Source organism: Podarcis bocagei (assembly GCF_964188305.1).
Source record: "Podarcis bocagei genome assembly, chromosome: 8".
NCBI lineage: Eukaryota > Metazoa > Chordata > Lepidosauria > Squamata > Lacertidae > Podarcis > Podarcis bocagei.
Window position 1 is genome coordinate 60,946,658 of NC_138133.1, and position 18,437 is coordinate 60,965,094.

Consider the following 18,437-nt stretch of genomic DNA (forward strand, 5'->3'; position numbering starts at 1 on the left):
AAGGATTTACTTTTGATAGATATGTAGTTGACATCCATCTGTCTCTGGAGACAATGGTGTGTACCTTGGGGGGTGAGGGCAAGCTGTTGGAAGGTTGCTGTGGAGCAGGGGTCGGCAAGGTTTACCTCGCCTAGGCTGGTTCACTCCCGCAGAGATCACTCCATGGGCCGGATCACATCTGTTTGTGGGCTTTAAACGACCCCCGTGGGCTGCTTGTGGCCCATAGGCCGCAGGTTGCCAACCCCTGCTGTAGAGAGCGATGCAGGAGAGACATGTTTTGTTGCAGCTAGGGCAGGTGATAGACATGTAAGCTCCGTCCATGTGTAGGAAGCTACTGTGGCTACTTGGATCATAGCCCCACCTTAAGCTCCATTACTGATAGTGTCTCTTTCTCAACAAGGCAGTGCAGAATCCCGACACGCAAGCAAGATCTTGTGCATTGGAGTTTCTCTTTAGACAAATGTGGGCAATGTGTGGTTGCTAGTGGAAGAAAGGTGACACTAGGGCGCAGGGACGCGGACTTAGAAAAAATATTGGGGGGGCCCGGGAAAGCTCATGAATAATAAATAAGCTCATGAATATGCAAATAAAGTGGCTCCGGTCCTAAATAGGGCAAGCCACGCCCCCCAGCCAGCCGATTGGCTGGCTGGGAGGTGTGGCCAGTCAGGATTCCCCTGTTCTCGCGGGATTTCCGGCCGGGGCTCTCCGATTAGGGCGCGCGGCTGGCTGGCTGGCGAAGGAGCAGGTGGAGAGGAGGCGGGGGACGGCGGCGGCGCTCTGCTGGAAGGGCGCCCGCCCGAGATTATTGGGGGGGCTGAGCCCCCCAAAAAATTTTTTTGAGGGGGCTCGAGCCCCTTCAAGCCCCATGGAGTCGGCGCCTATGCTAGGGCGGTGCTAAAAGTACAGCCCCACTCCAAGTAACTATGCCATGAATATGAGTAACTTGTGAATAGGGCTACAGTTTGGCGGGGGGGGGAGTGTTGCTCCCTTGTCTGTATCTTTCCTTACCCATTAATTTTTGCATGTTATGTGATCTTTCATGTGACATAAAGGCCACTTCTGGAATTCTAGTGGAATTTAGCAGAACTTTAGCACTCATTTCCATCTTGTTTCCAGAAAAAAAAAATCCATTTGAAACCCTATTAAGCTGGAAAACCATTGCGGTTTTTGTGTTTTAATACAGTGGTACCTCAGGTTAAGTACTTACGGTAATTCGTTCTGGAGGTCCGTTCTTAACCTGAAACTGTTCTTAACCTGAAGCACCACTTTAGCTAATGGGGCCTCCTGCTGCCGGCCCGCTGCCGGAGCACGATTTCTGTTCTCATCCTGAAGCAAAGTTCTTAACCTGAAGCACTATTTCTGGGTTAGCAGAGTCTGTAACCTGAAGCGTATGTAACCTGAAGCATATGTAACCTGAGGTACCACTGTATACCCATTTTCATTATCACCCCACTACCACTTATGTGACAGGGGGGGTGTATATCAGCTTACGGTTCCCCACCCCCTTGAAAATTTAGCACAACTTGGTGGTAAATTTAGCATATGGCTTCACCGAAGAATGCTAGGAACTGTAGTATCACCCTCATAGAGCTGCAATTTCCAGTGCTCTTAACTAACTGCAGTTTCCCAGGACTCTTTGGGCGAAGCCATGTGCTTAAAATGTGTTAGGTGTGCTTTAAATGTATGGTTTGGATGTGACCTAGGATTCTGTTTCACACAGTTCTATGTTGTTAGAAGTCATTTCCCATAACATCTGTCCCATAAAGCACAGCTCCATTACCATTTAACCATTCTTTGCCATTCCAGATTCTCTATCACCAAGCACGAACTCTTTCTCCTAGGTCAAGGGGACAAGGTGATTAAGCTGTGTGATTATTTCTGCAAACAGCATGTAAGAATGGTGCTAGATTTGGAGTGGATCCATCTGTGTGCAAGTCTTTGAAGGACTCATTTTAGATCCATGCACTGCACAGACTTGGTCATCAGCTACTCATTTTACCTTTGGTTTAGTTTACAGATTTAATTGGCTGTGGTTGGGGCTTTTACCCATACAGAGATGTGTCACAAGACTTATTTTGAGCCATTTATGGGTGGAGTAGAGGTTGCATGGTTTTTTGATTGAACACAGAATTGTTTTCCAAGCTCCTTTTCTTCCCCTCTTTAAATTTAGCTGTGGCTTGGCTCTCCCATAAACTCTTTGTTCATTAAAGCATCTAGTTACTTCTGTTGTCAACAGAGAAACCCTTTAAATCTGGTCAGTCTCCAAGTGCAGAAAGTATGCATTTTTAAAGTTACTCTTCCTATTATCCATGAAATGAAATGCTACCATCCATGGAAACAACAAAAAATATTTTGAGAGAAACAATTCTTACACGGGATGGGAAGCTTTTGGCCTTCAGATGTTATTGGGACTCCAACTCCCATCAGCCCAAGTCAGTGTTCAGGGATGATGGGAGATGTAGTCCAACAATACCTGGAGGGCCATGGGTTCCCTATCTCTGATCTGAGGCCACATTGGTTGGAGTAATTCTGATTGTTCCATATATGATGGTCAGTTGTGTATGGAAATGAATAATAACACTAACATCTGGCTTTTACTAAAATACATCCCGAGGGCCAAACTGCATGCTGCATTAAATGTGTGATCATAATCAACATATCTGTATTATTTTTTTAAAAAAAGTGGGGGAGATCAGGATCAGATCTACAGTGTCCATCCCTCTTTCCCATGTGTTAATTTAACCCTCAAATGGCGTTAGAAAATGGCTTGAATCAGCAGCGGCTAGTGCCCATTGCGACTGGTAGGGCAGAAGCCATTGAGATCAGCAGTAGATGGAGCCAGAGCCAATGGCAGTCAGTGACAACTACCGTATTTTTCGCTCCATAAGACGCACTTTTTCCCTCCTAAAAAGTAAGGGGAAATGTGTGTGTGTCTTATGGAGTGAATGTAGGGGGGAAGCAGGCAGGAAAAGCCCCCAAGAGCCGCACACAAGTTCCGTGCGGCTCTTGCGGGCTTTTCCCCAGGAGGGAGGAGGGACTGACGTGGCCAGTCAGTCCCTTCTCCCTCCTCGTAGAAAAGCCCGCAGGAGCCACACGCTCCTTAAAGGGTGCGCGGCTCCTGTGGGCTTTTGCGGGAGGTGGGGGAATTGCCTCTCCCAGCTGGAGTGATTGCGAGGGGCTATGGCAGAAGCCAAGACAGCCAGCGGGATGGATCCCGCTCGCTGTCTTGGCTTCTTTGCTCTTTGGGGCTGGGGGAGGGACCTGGGCTTCCACCGGCAGCCCCAGAAGCTCTGGGAGAAGCAGACAGGCTGCACGCAGTAATATTTTTTTTCTTGATTTCCCCCTCTAAAAACTAGGTGCGCCTTATGGTCTGGTGTGCCTTATGGAGCTAAAAATACGGTAATTTAATTTTGTCCTCCTTAACCCACTGATCTGATTGTAAGTAAGAAGGTAGGTGGGGAGGTGTGGCTGAGTGCAGACTGAGGCTGATGGGGCCAATGGACCAGCCTCCACTAGCTTAAGCAAAACTCTTGTTAGCAATAGAATATGGCTGTCTGATCACAGAGCAGAATGAGGTGGATACCATTCCAAACTGCCGACAATGTGTCACATGAAAAACTTCCTGGGGGAAGGAGAGAAAACTGCCCTAACAGGTTGAGTTGGAACATTTCTCGCTGACCTGCTAATTATTATTATTATTTAATTGCAGGTAGCATTTGACTTGTGGAGCCCAAAGTGGTATGGTTCACTCTACCATCTTGGTACTCATTTTATCTCTTTCTGCCATTCTCATTCTTTCTCTCTCTCTCTCTCTCTCTCTCTCTCTCTCTCTCTCTCTGTGTGTGTGTGTGTGTGTGTGTACTAGGCCAATAAAGGATTCTTTGTGGAATAATGGTACAGTGGTCAAATTGATTTAGATTTTCCAAATTGATTGGGATCTTTAACATGGTGTGTACCCTGAGCTTCTATTAACACTTTTGAAATATATATAGAGAAGAAGTCCAAATGAGTGTGTTAATCAAAGGAAAGCAAGCAATGTTAAGTAGAGATTTGGTTAATGATGAAAGGTTTCTAAATTTACAAATGCAATTTTTCCTTGCACATGTTTGAATAGATTTTATATTCTATAGCCACTAAAAATTTTAAGACTAACAAAGTAGCTATAGCCTACAAGCTATATAGGAAAAAAGGCTTTGATTACAGTAAAATTGCAGAAAAATGTGTCATTAAAAGGCATTGGACAGACATAAAACCTAACCTTTTGAGCTGAGGAATACTTAATATTCTCTTCATGATCATGCAAGGGGAAATTCTTTGGTATGGAATAGCTATTTTCCTGGTAAGGAGGCTATTTCATCAATGATTTATTCCTGAGAAGTAATAGGTCGTTTAAAATGGTGGTTTAAAAAGTTAGGCCTTTTTTGTTTAATTTTCTCACAGGCAGTTGGTAATTATCATGGTCTTGCAGTTTCTCTGGAATGCTGTGGAGGGTCAGATGGTAATGGAACCCTGCTTTATAGGGTAATTAAGACAGTAGACATGGTTATTAAATACATCATGCTAAACTAAACTGGAATGCTGTGAAATAAAATCCAAAATCATAAATAAAGCGTGGGTATTCTAGCGAAGAAGAGGGGGGTGAGGGGGGGAAGTGCTCTTATACAATCATCTTTGCAGTAAACAACATTGCCTGACTGTTATCTGAAACTTTGCTGTTTCTAAGTCCTAAGTTCCTGAAGATTTGCTAAACGCTGGAAGAACTTTTATATATATATATCTTTAAAAAATGAATGTTTCCATCACTGTGTGCTTTGAGATTCAGTACAGTAATCAAAATTCAGCCTCATCGCGTTCACTCTATCTGAAGAATGTGAAAATACCCCACAATGAATAGAACCTTCTGTATTCTTAATTACCAAGCGTCATGCTCTGGAAAATATGTACCAAAATAGGATGATGGATGTAAGTTTAATGTGAATAACAAAGGAAGCTGAGAGAATCTCTTCAAGACTGAGCCATGGGACAGTGGCCTTGGTTTAAAGTCTTAGCCAGGTGTATACTTAGCTGTTTCATGTATGTCTCTTTGTACCCTTATATCTGTAGCATGTGTTAAGTCACAAAGGGGGGGCACACTGTAAAAACTATTATTTCAGACTTGTTTTTTAAACTAGGCTTGTATCCAGTGGAGCACTAAGTAATCATCCCATCAGTGCAGGAATTTCTGATTGCACAATGGGGCTTCCCCCTCCCCCCCCAATGCTCACTCTTAATCTGTTCTGGGGGTTCCCTTTGGAGCAAATTTGGGGAGGGTGCACTGGTGGAACTCAACCTTTCTGATCTATTGTTATCAAGGTGCTCTTGCCTTCACTGAAAAAGGTGAACTTGGGAATTTTCGGGAAATACACAACGACACACTTTTTCCCCCATTAATGCGGGGTGTGCTTGTCAGTTGGTAACCAGTTATTCAAAGTGGGAAATGACTGGTTGAATTGTAAGTGTGTAGGTGGTGCTTACGTGGGATATGATACTGGATTCCAGAATTAACTGGGTCAGGAGGTAGCCTCCTGCTTGTGGCTGGCATATGCAAACACTAGTGCGAGCTAGAGGAGATGATAGCCATCTTCAAATATCTCAAGGCCTGTCGCCACATGGAAGATGGAACAAGTTTGTTTTCTCCTGCTCTGGAGGCCAGGACCTGAACCAACGGCTTCAAGTTACAATAAAGCAGATTCCAACTCAATATCAGGAAGAACTTTCTGACAGAGCAGTTTGACAGTGGAACAGACTCCCTCAAGCGGTTGTAGACTCTCCTTCACTGGAGATTTTTAAGCCAAGGGTGGATGGCCATCCCTAATGGATGCTTTAGTTGAGATTCCTGCATTGCAGAAGGTTGGACCAAATGTTCCTTGGGGCCCTTCCAACTCTGTGATTCTAGGACCAAAGGGCCCTTTCCTTATTTACTACAATGAGGCTCTCATTACTCAGAATAAAGCCTACTTGCATGCATATTCTTAGGGCATGCACAAAGTTCCAATTACACCGAAACCATTCTGTTGAGCTGCAAAGTGAGATTGGCATGGACAACTGGCTGAAACATAAGTCTCTCGTAATTCAACTTACACTGAAGCTGCATTTGATGAATTATCTATTCACTTTGTGGGCAGGTTTAGTGTTATATACTGAGCTTGGAACCTAGAATAATAGGCAAGTAGGATCCTAGAAGGCAGCATCCTGATTGGTCTGCAGCAGCAGCCCAATCAGGCTCCAGGGGGGGAGTTGAATCAGCCAATCACGCGGGACCCATTGTGTAAATAATGGATATATAGCCAGAGGTTTTGGGGAAGACTCGCTCCCTATTTGCCATGAGCTGAAATAAAGAGCATGAACTCAACGCTAGACTCCGAGTCTATTTCATTTAGGCTTCTCACTCGAGTCAAATGAAAATCCCTGTTGGTTCTGCCATGCCTTTCCTACCATAGACGGGGCCACTCAGTCTTGCTTCGTGTGCTGCTTTCATCCATATCAGTTACAAGAAAACCCTTCTGGGCACTGATTTTTGGTACTGGGTGATATCAGCATGAAACTTTGCGCCTGAACCAGCTCCTCCCTCCCATTCCAAAAAAATCCATCCCTTCAGTTCACACAGGTTTAGCTGTGGGTATGAGGACCTCCTTGTTTACAGTCTAGGAGCCTGTATGTGTGTGTTTACTGGGGGAATTCATTGCATCACTAGGGGAAAAGAACCAGACTTTTAAAAAAGAAAAGAAAAGAAATAAATATTTCCAATTCTAGCTGTAAAACTAGAAGCCAAAATGTGTAGTTGACAGGCATGCAGCCAGATGACTTTAGATCACTAGCCTCTCCATCAGAGCAGTCTTCCGATTTCCACATGGAACACATTTTAACTTAACAATGTGTAGCTTGGCAGAGAGATTGTTTTTCTTTGGCATTGAGCGGTTGTCTCATTTCTTCTTCTTCTTTTTTAAATGCATTTTCTGCCTGATTATATATATACAGTGGATATCAGCATTCTTTTGAACTTGGAAAAAAAATTCATTGTGTTTTATATATATCTTTACTTAAACAATTATATTCTGGGGCAATTTTGGAGAATTTATACTTGGTTCATCAGACGATTGGTAAGAGTAGCCTATCGAATTCTCTGTGTTTATTTAAATGCATATTTAACTGCTTATGAAATGCTGATTGTGCTGTCCAACCACAGACACTGAGAAATCAGGCCTTAAAACAGAAAACTGAACAGGCATATCAATCCTAAACATGTTGGATTGTATCCAGTGTAGCACTAAGTTAAGTCACTTTGCGGTCTACTTGTTCCACTGGCAAAATGTTTTGTGCCAGTGGAACGTTGTTGCACTAGAGAATGCCGGTAACTTTGTTGCCCTGTGGATTGCACAACCTGTTGTGCAATGAGTTTCTGCTAGTGTTAACTGTTGCATGGGATTCTCTGTTGCACAAGATTAAAATTCACCCGTCCATTAGCACAAGGGCTCTTGCACTATCAGACAGCCCATTCCATAGACATAAATCCTCTGAGTTTTTCCTATCATGACCACACTCCACTGAGCTGCTTGAGATGTGTCTGTGGTCATACATGGGCACAGAACACTTTTTCCCTTTCTTTTTCACTCATTTATCTGACAGCTTTTTATACTGCTTTTTTAGAGGAGCCTCTTTACAAAATGGCAAACACCGTATACGATGAGAATAAAAATTTCTAAATGTCTTTAAAACACCCCAAAGCCTTAAAATTAGCCAGAACACACAAAACAGCAGGCAGGAAGTACTATCAAAGTGAAATAAAACAGCTCTGCTCCCATCAGCAACTCACATAAAATTTGCTCAGAACAGAAAAGATATGCCCTTGGAGTCCACTTGTAGATTTGTAGGGATGGGGCTTGCCTGGCCTCACATGGAATCGTCAGATTCCACAGTTGTAGGGCCACCAGTGAGAAGACCCCGTCCCATGTGATCACTAACCACCTTGCTCTCAAAGGTGAGCACACATGCAGAGTCTCTGATGCGGATCAAAAGCCAGAGGTTGGGGTGTGAAGGAAAGTGTCGCTTGAAGTAACCAAACATCAGGTCCATTCCCTACTCTACATAATCTCATTAACTCTTAAAATAACAAAATTCTTATAGCCAGTTGGGGCTTGGAAATGGTCCAGAGTGGATCTGGAAGTTGAGCCCAGAGTTGTGTGCCAAATCAGGCGGCAGAGCTCAGTCGTTTCTGCCATATCTGGGTGTAGGACTGCTAGGCCCCAGGTTTTGAGGCTCCGGTGTTCAGGGGCCCAGTGTGTTAAATCTTAGGGATTGCAGCTAGTCTCAGATTACTACCTTTGAATTTTGGGTCTAGTGGCGCTGTGGGTTAAACCACAGAGCCTAGGACTTGTCAATCAGAAGGTCGGTGGTTCGAATCCCCGTGACGGGGTGAGCTCCCGTTGCTCGGTCCCAGTTCCCGCCAACCTAGCAGTTCGAAAGCACGTCAAAAGTGCAAGTAGATAAATAGGTACCACTCCAGCGGAAGGGAAAAGGCGTTTCCATGTGCTGCTCTGGCTCGCCAGGAGTGGCTTAGTCATGCTGGCCACATGACCTGGAAGCTGTATGCCGGTTCCCTCGGCCAATAAAGCAAGATGAGTGCCACAACCCCAGAGTCGGCCACAACTGGACCTAATGGTCAGGGGTCCCTTTACCTTTTTATACTGCAGAGGTACTTTTAAAAAATCACCTATCATTGTGAAAGCCGTAGTTCAGAGGTAGCCACTCATAAGGATGAAAGGGGCATCAACAGCACCTAGACCCCACCCCAAAAACTCTCACCCTCCCTTAACCTCAGAACTTACCCATCCCCCCCCCCCCGCGCCTGTCTTCCTGCTTGGAGCCCACATCTTTCTGCAAGCAATTCCCATAGGCAACACCCACTGATCCTCCAAATCAACTTCTTTATGATTGGAAACACCTAACCAGTTAGGACACACCAACTACTGTTATTTGAGTGAAGTGGACCCACAACCAATCCACTGCAAGTACATCAAAATACCCCCACCCCCCTGTTTTCCTCAGATTGGTTGAATGAATTCTTATTGGTCCAGGGGCACCAAAAACATCGCTGCTGCGAAGTTCTGTTCTGAGAGTCAGGATGTTAGTAAACCACTTCAAAAACTGGATGAGAAGTAGCAGGCAGGTGCTGTTGCTTTTGTTTAAAGCAGGGGTAGGAAAATATGACAAAATTATTTGGTTTCTGTACCTCACTGGGAGCGAATAACCTCCAGTCCAACCCTCTGCCTTCCCCATAACCACTCTATTTCTGTCCACTCCAAGACCCTAGTTTTGTTCTTTCTTCCCTTTCCAACTCTGGTCTTTGACTGAATCTGCCTCTCTTTAGCACCACCTGCTGTTAGCTCCTCTCCCCAGTCCTTTGCCCCACCAGCCCCGGTGGTCAGAAGTTGCCATTGCCTTTGTTGTTGGCATCTGTCTGTCTCAAGAGACAATGGAGTGCACCTCTGGGAGGGAAGTCAAACTGCTGTATTAGTAGCACCAAAGTGACCTCCCTGGAGTTCACAAAAAACAATAATAGCACATTAACCATAATATGGTGGGTAAGAGCTTGTTTTTTTTTTCTAAATTTGCATTTATACACATATTTGCATATGTAAATAAGTGTTCTATGCTAACCAGTGTTCTCTTTGATCCTCTTTTTTGTGACACATCAGTGAATTTTAAACTACTGTTCTGCTAACACAGAGTGGTATTCAGCTATGAGTAGACCTACAGAAATGAATAAGTTAGGTCCATTAATTTTAATGGGTCTACTCTGAGGAACACTTAGTTGAAAACTACCTATAGAAAAAGCTTCATTTGGTGTGTTGATCTTCCCTTGTGCTTCTCTATATTAAGGCCATTTCCCCCCTTTTTTAACAATTGGGATAATTTAATACTGTATTTACCTGGGCTGATAATAAATCATTAACCAGCCTCTGTACTTTGCAAAGCAATTTATTCATATTTACTTGGAATCAAGTCCCATTGTGTTCCGTGAGGCTTGCTCCCATACAAGCATGCATAGCATTGCAGCCTTAACTTTATTTTTCAGAACAGGTTTGCAGAGCTTTTTCAGTCGCTGACCTCTTTTCTTCCAGGCCAGAGGAAATATGTTTTCCCAAGTAAACACAAAGCCACCAGTCTCCATTTAATAGGGCTTTTCGCATTGTTATACTGGAATGTTTGCTCTTTTCCTCTGTCCCTTTTAATTTGAAGTTCATAGGTAGGAGAGAATCTGCCTTCCGTTATTAACCTATAAGGTTGCCTTGCATGTTTTAGACCTCTACTTTTGTTGTGCTTTCAAGCCTTAACTGAACATGATTATGTATGTATTTTTAAACATACAGGGATGTTTAGAGATGTGAGACCAAAAATAAAAAGAGTTCTATTAATCTTCTCCGTTTCTGTTTTCCAAGCGCTGGCCCTATTTGTCTCAAATATATTTATAGCACTCAAAAGAAGTCGAATGGAATGCTACTTACTCAGACATTTGCTGCTGATTTATCCATTTCTGGCTATTTCAGCAGGAAAGTCTAAGGAGCCGAAATGCAAATGTGTCAGGCATTGGTTCCACATGCGGTGGAACAGACCATTGCCCCAGCTACTGTTGTGAGACCAGATAGAGCTACTGCTGCCTCCGTATAAAGAGAACCATTAAGGAGAAGTTGTTTATTTCTGCTTCTGCCGAAATCATAAACACCAGCCATGAGCCTGACAGCACAAGCTGTGCTGCCGTAAATTCTAGTACTTTGCCGGCCATTCTGAGCTGCCCAGTAAAAGTTACTGTAGCTAAATCCCATATACATTTCATGAAATAATCCTGCTTAGAAGATGGTATCATATTCACGCACAGCAGGGTGTGCAAAACCCTATAAATCAAAATGTAGAATCTGAAATATCTATACATATATATATATATCTGAAAGAATCTGTGCAAATTTAACCATGACTCTTTGCCAGACAATAGGCCTTCATATGTTTTGCAGCTTAGCAGACACCAAGGAATTTTGTTTGGAAGTGATAGCTACTGTCTATGTAATATTTAGGACCGATTCATGAAGCATCTGGCAGAAAATAAAAGCGTTTCCTCCTCTAACATATGCTAAAGAAGGATGTGGTCCTATGGCTGCTCCTCCTCTTCTGACTTCTTGCAAATAGCAGAACATAAGAGACAGTTGTTTCTGGCTGCCCTGCTGCCTGTCATGGCTGTCAAGTGAAATCCCATGAATTATGGCTCTTCCAGATGTGAGAGATTTCCAGGCTGCCTTAAACTGCCTGTGGTTTGTGGTGCTGGAGAAGAGAGAAAGGAGATTAAACTTCATCTCATCAGCGCAATCTGAAAAGATCACACAGAGGACTAATAATCACAGCTTTTTCATTCCAAAGCTGGACCTGAGAGGCGTTCCTGTTTTTGTTTCAGGGTTATGTCACATTAAGCTTGTTCAGAGACATTGATTAAGGTCAAACCATGTTTAAAGAAGAACCAAAATTGAAAAAGAAAAGAAAAGGGGGGGGGATAGAAAATTAGCTATCCATTTTTTTCCATGTGTTTTGTGCTCTCTAAACAACAAGAAATTCAGTGCATTTATTTACTTATTTATTTGCTTTTGTGCAGGGAAAAGTTTTAACTTTGAGAATGATTGTATTATATTGAAAACTGTGTTTTGTTCTTTTTACGTAAGCCACTGTGAGATAGCTTCATCATAAAGGGTGGCCTAGATATCATTCTAAACTGACGGTGCCTTTTATAGCATAAGCTTATTAGGGGGAAATGTTTACTTAAAAATAGGAAACACTCTTATTCAGAAGAATTGGAGTAATCAATCAGGCACCACTTTATTTTTATGTGGAGAGACTTGTGATGCTATGGACTCTCCTCAAATCTTTTTTTTAAATTGTTATTAATATCAATTTTATTTCTTAACCACCCTTCACCATAAGGTCTCAGGGTAGGTTACAATACCTAAAAACTACAACACTAAAAACATTTTCAAACTGTTTTTCTTTCTCTCTTTTTTTAAATAGCCTGATCTGATATGATCCCTGCATGCCAGACACAACCGCTTGTAGAATTTTGGATTAATCAGAATGCTTTGCTGTTTGTAACGTGTACTAATTCAGCCCGGTTTACTGAAATATTTTGAAAAGGCTCCATATAAGCTCACATAAGTCATCATCTACCAGGAACTCCAGAAAGCAGCATACCAGTTTAACTAGAGGTTTTCATAACTGTTTCCAGAAAGATTCTGAAAATCAATTATGACCACTTCTGCCATACACTGTTTAAGTCCTCAGGGAGCAAACCTAAATAAGTCATTACATTCCCATTCCCTTTGATGTAAAGAAACGTATACATAACACCTGGAAATTATAATTTAAATTATAGTTGGGACCCAAACTAACATTCTGCTTTTAAACACACACACACACACACACACACACACACACTTTTGTGAAACTGTTACCAAGAGAACTCAGTGTTAAGGAAATCAAGAGGGTTTAAATTTTTTTACTTCAGCCCTATTAGAAAATATTAATTATAGATAAGAAAAATACAGTGCTTAAACAACACCTGGAAATAATTAAGAAGTGTATGTGTCTTAGATCAGACCGTAATTGCCCTGAGTCGACCTATACAGCTTTTTGGAAAGCTGACGTAGCTGGTTTAAGTAATAGCGTTGGCTACCAGATGTAAAACCAGCCTGCGAGGCCAGCTTCCTTTTTCCCATTTGAGCTCAGGCGTTTCACAAAGGCTCACTAATGTGAGGGAATACCAGTAAAATAGTGATGAAAACCACAGGTACAACCGCCTGTAAGTGGCTCACATGAAAAGCATTTACTGCTTTTCATGTATATATATTAAACGATAGTGCGGGGGGGTGCATTAATTATTTGACACTGGTTTTCTTCAGACTTTTTTTTTTTAATTTGCAGTTGGATGCAAGAAAAAGATTACAGCTGGAGAGGAAAAAAAGATCATCCTACTTGAGGGAGGCTCACCGCGTCTTTTTTATGTTCTGTGTGAAGTTGTCTTGAACTGAAACCTCTGCTCCTTAAGGATTAAGGGATTGAAAAGCAAAGACTGAAGCTGCTGTAATTTAAACCCGGCCATTCTCTAGCACAAAGGTGCAAAATGGCCTAAGCCAGCCTGCTTCTTTGCTAGTTTGGCTAAGAAATAATTTCACCTTTTGAAAGTTTTGCACTATTAACATTCCAAAGGTACCATTATCTTTAAAGCAGTTTTTCCCCCTTCTCCCAGTTTTGAGCAGAGCTGCAAGACACTTCTATGAGAGGACACGGTTTCAAATTGCAGTTTACTACATTGCTGAAAAATTCTATCTATGTGATATGCAGAGAGATAAACTTTTAAGGTAAATTTCATCAATGAATGTCACTGAGGTGGGTTTTCTTGTTTATAAATGTTATCTTGCCCCCATAAATACTTTCAGAGGTTGCTCTTTCAAAGTAGTTTTCAGTAACTGGAGAAACTTGAAAGGGATCAAATGAAACAAAACTTCTTCCAAAGACTCCGTGCTCAAGAGAAGGGAGGCCATTATGTTATATTGAAGATAATTAATACATTCACCAGACAGAAAAAAATACAGTTAATTACATGGCAACTGATTGTAGGTTCTGAGTTTCAATAACAAAAAAGGCTGAATCTACATTCCAGGTTCTCCTTCGGAAAGGAAAAAAAAAGACAAAACTTTGACACAGAGTACAAGTATAGATGATCCTAATTGAAGCAAACACTTCAAAATGGGCTTCTATTTTATTATAAAGGAAGAGAAGGGGGTTAATCTAGAATTTAGGGTTTGTTATTCTGCCAGCTGTACGACACTTTTACATTGGGATTCCCTGTTGCTGGGTCCCATATGATAAGATGGGGATGCTGAGGTGGTGAAGTGGACAGCCCCACTTCTGGTTGTGGAGGGGAGAAAGAATGACTACTTTTGAATCCTCCCCTTTGTTTTTTTTAAAAAGGGGGGGCTCCTGCCAAGCAGAAAACTGCTGAGAATGTTGCCTTTCAAGTATTTACCCGCTGAATCTCCTGGGGGTAAGGAATTTCAACAAGATTTCTTGAGAAGAAAATGAGGAGGTAAATATGGGTTAATTTCACCATGTTAAAATCATAGAAGGACCAGCAAAAAGGCTGGAGGTTTTACTTCAAGCCAGTCTCTGCATTTGTGTAGCAAGTCGGGGCTTTTTTTCCTGCCGGAACTCTCCGGAACTCAGTTCCGGCACCTCTCTAGTGGGCAGCATTGCCATTCTAAGAGAACAAGGGAAGCGTTCATGGTGAATTCTGGCACCTCTTTTTCTAGAAAAATAGCACTGTAGCAAGTGGTATGGGCAAGCAGCCGTCAGTGTTACGGGGCTCCCAGCATTTCACATTCAAAATTTAAGCAACCAAATATGGAACGAGCCACCGTTTCCAGCACAATTCATTTCCCACAATTCATTCAATCGGGGTGGGAGCTCTACCAGCTTTGCTGAAGTTATTCCATGATACCGAGTGCGAGCAATTTCCTCACGTGGGCAGCTGGTATGAATCCCCTTTCCACCTATTTGACTTCCAACTGCATTCAGGTCAGTCTTTTCATCAGCTGTGCCCTCCATATATCCCCAAATCTTAAAAATCCAATCAATCCTATGGCCAGATCGCTTTTCAGCATGACAAGAGGATTGTAATGTTTCCTGTTCACCTCATCAAATACTGAAAAAATGGCTCTGGCTTTCATATGGAGCAACCAGCTGACCACTTCTCCAGATGGCCAACTGCAGCACATTTTGAATTGGCTACTTGCCCAAGGCAGATTTGAGAGGAGGCGAACCAGCCATTAAACATAAAAGAGTCAGATTCAAATAGCTGATTCTATGCAAACTCAGTGTCTCCCATCCTACTTCCCTTTCTGTAAAATGGAAATAATAACACCCTGAACAGGGTAGGAGGTGATGGTGTTGGTTTGTCAGATACATCCTAACCCTGAGCACAATCTTCTCAATGTTAAACAGGGTAAAGTACCATTAATAGCAACAGAAAGATGTTAAAGAATGCTTAATGCTATGATCCTGTGCACACTTAGATTTACTCAGTGAGACTTCCTTCTGAGTAATCATACATAGGGGTGGGCTATACTTCTGTTTAAATTAAAGAGAGACTTATCTACCTTTGACTGAATTGTGTCCAGGGCACTACAAAATGAGGTTTTTCCCATTAAGGTTATAATCCTGAGCATACTTAGGGGTAGGTTAGGCTCCAAAATCAATAATACTTGGTCATCATCATGTAGTCTTTGATAGCTAATAGGTAAATACACTGATACACTGTCAATGGCAAACTCAGAATTTCTTTTTACTAGGGCTATCTTCTTGTTTTGCTGCTATATTTAAAGAATCTGTAAGGGCAGTCTCCTGTGTTTACAGCTTCTGTAGCCTTCTGTTTTTAATTCCCTAGCCTATAATTGTCTTAAACCCACAATGGCAAAGATAACTATTAAGACATTCTGGCAGTTTAGCAACTACTTGTAATTTGTTATTGCTTTTATGGTAAATGGTTCTCAAATACATCAAAGACACATTCTGAAATCCTGGACCCTTTATGCATTTTAAAATAGATATTGGAAATAGCTGGCCAGCTTTCCAAAGGTGCTTAGCTCCTGCCCTTTCCCAACAAAATCAGGCAGAGCAGGAAGTGTTCAACCTGCACTCAGTTCTTACCTCATAAAAATGGTTTCACTGATCAATGGTAATATGACAGATTTCAGAGATTGAAAAGTGCAGTTTGCTTCCTGGTAAGCTAGTCTCTTTTAGTTTTAGAGGAGTATGTATAGACAATTGCATTTTGTTTGCACTACTCCATTATCGGTAATTTCCTACTGGAATTTTTGTTATTATTTTCATGGCTCAGTTTTTTTATTATTATTATTCTGCTGTTTCAGTAAAAACAAGCATTATGATTTGGTTTTTTGTTTTACAGCTCTGGTGTGAAATTACAGTGATCTTTTGTGGTGTACTCAAAGCAGAGACATCACCTTGCCAACAAAGGTCCGTATAGTTAAAGCCATGGTTTTCCCAGTAGTGATGTATGGAAGTGAGAGCTGGACCATCAAGAAGGCTGATCGCCAAATAATTGATGCTTTTGAATGATGGTGCTGGAGGAAACTCTTGAGAGTCCCATGGACTGCAAGAAGATCAAACGCATCCATTCTTAAGGAAATCAGCCCTGAGTGGTCACTGGAAGGACAGATCATGAAGCTGAGGCTCCAATACTTTGGTCACCTCATGAGAAGAGACGACTCCCTGGAAAAGACCCTGATGTTGGGAAAGATTGAGGGCACAAGGAGAAGGGGATGACAGAGGACGAGATGGTTGGACAGTGTTCTCGAAGCCACAAACATGAGTCTGACCAAACTGCGGAGGCAGTGGAAGATAGGAGTGCCTGACGTGCTCTGGTCCATGGGGTCATGAAGAGTCGGACACGACTAAACGACTAAACAACAACAACATGCACTCTTTGCAGCAAACAATCAGCACATGCAAACTAAGGACCAAACTAGCTAAGGAAATCTCTTTCAAATAGCAGTTGTGTAGGGGCTGTATCTGGGACTGAACCACTGAAGAAGTTGGACTAACTATTTTCTCAGTGAAACCCCCCATCTTTGAAGCTGCTATTTACCACGTTAAGGAAAACATGGGGACAGACTTATTCACATAAGGTTTTCCCAACAGGGGGGAAAGCAACTTTGTGAGCATGGGGCAGCAGGCTATCAAGAAAATAGCACAAGGGGGAGAGTTAAACTTCCCTCCTACAGAGCTATTATCCCCGTCCATATCAGGGCCCTTCCCCTGCAACTGTAGAGGAATGCAAAGAATTTGTAACTATCTTTGTCACCTGTCCTAGTTTGGTCATAGGAACACAGGCCCTAGGCCTGCCTTGTGAGATGGTCAACCTTTTTTTTATTATCTCACTGCAGAGCAGAAAATGTGTCACAAATAGGGAAATGCAAGAGAAATCTTTCATTTTCTTTTCCCATTCAGTTTCTTCTTTTTAAGAAACACGTTTCCTTTTCCATTTGTTCAAACTGCATTCATTTGTGTGTATGTGTGTGTGTTGTTGTTTTTTAAAAAAATAGTTACATATCCCTAATCACATACTGCTGTTTTGAAACGCACCTTCTTTTTCAGAAGTGATTTGTCATGTAGACATGTGAGGTGGGTGGGCTGTTCCCAAGCAGCACCAAGCACAAATGCTCCTCGTACACATGGACCAGTTATGAGGTTTTGAGATCCTGACCTTCAGATGGAGAAAATAAATCAGGATTGAAACTGTGGCTCAAGGACTCCACATACTACATTTTTAAAAAATGTATATGATATTCTGTTAGCAATGCTATAAGAACCAATTGGGGCCAAATTAAATGTGATGTTAAATGTGTCAATGCATTTAACATTTAGGGTAGATGTGTTTTTTTAAGAAAAAGAATGCAAATAGTTGATTGTCACTGAAATCACAACAGGCACAGAGTAGGAATTTAAGACCATCTCTTCCCTGTTTTGATCCTGAAGAAAACCTATCTTCTGAACCTGCTTTGGGGTTGTCAATGGAGGGTTTCTTCCCAATACAAATAAGCACCTTCAGAGGAAGGATTTGCCAACCTGCTGGAATCCTGATAATTTTTACACACATACATTAATGCTATTTGCTTTTTTAAAAAACCCTGCATATTAAATACAAGGACACATTTAACACCCCACTCTATTTGGCCCTAATACAGATAATGTAATCCCTAATAACTTTTATAATCCTCTCCCCAACTCACCCTACCAATAAATTGTAAACATAATAAATTGGGACCCATCTAATGAGAAACTAGACAGTACAAAGTTCTACAGTTAGTCCTTGTAATAGTTGTTTCATCTTTTTCCACTCTTTCTCTCTTATTATTAATGTATTACAATACATATGCAAATAGATATTGATCAAATATTCATCAGATAAGCACAAAGTAGTAAATGGGCTGCAGTGAAAGAGTGTAGCAGTGTGTGCAACATTTTTTTTCAGGCTAGGTTTTGGCTATCTGTAGGGTCATGAAGACATTTTTTTAAAAGGAAGAAAAGATCTGTTTATCCCAAAAGAGCATTCAAACTTATCTCTTGAAAATATTTTAATGATCCTCAGAGCTAAGGAAACTTTGCTGAAAAAACACTACTTGATCAAGTCCAAGCATTTGGTGTTGATCCTTTGTGTTCAAGGATAAATGGGAACCTAGCAGACTGCCGTGATTCTCCTCGAAGATAGAGCCTTTCTGTTATCACACAAATATGATTGCATAGTAACTTCAGTCTTGTTTGTACACTGTAAACTTCAACTCTGC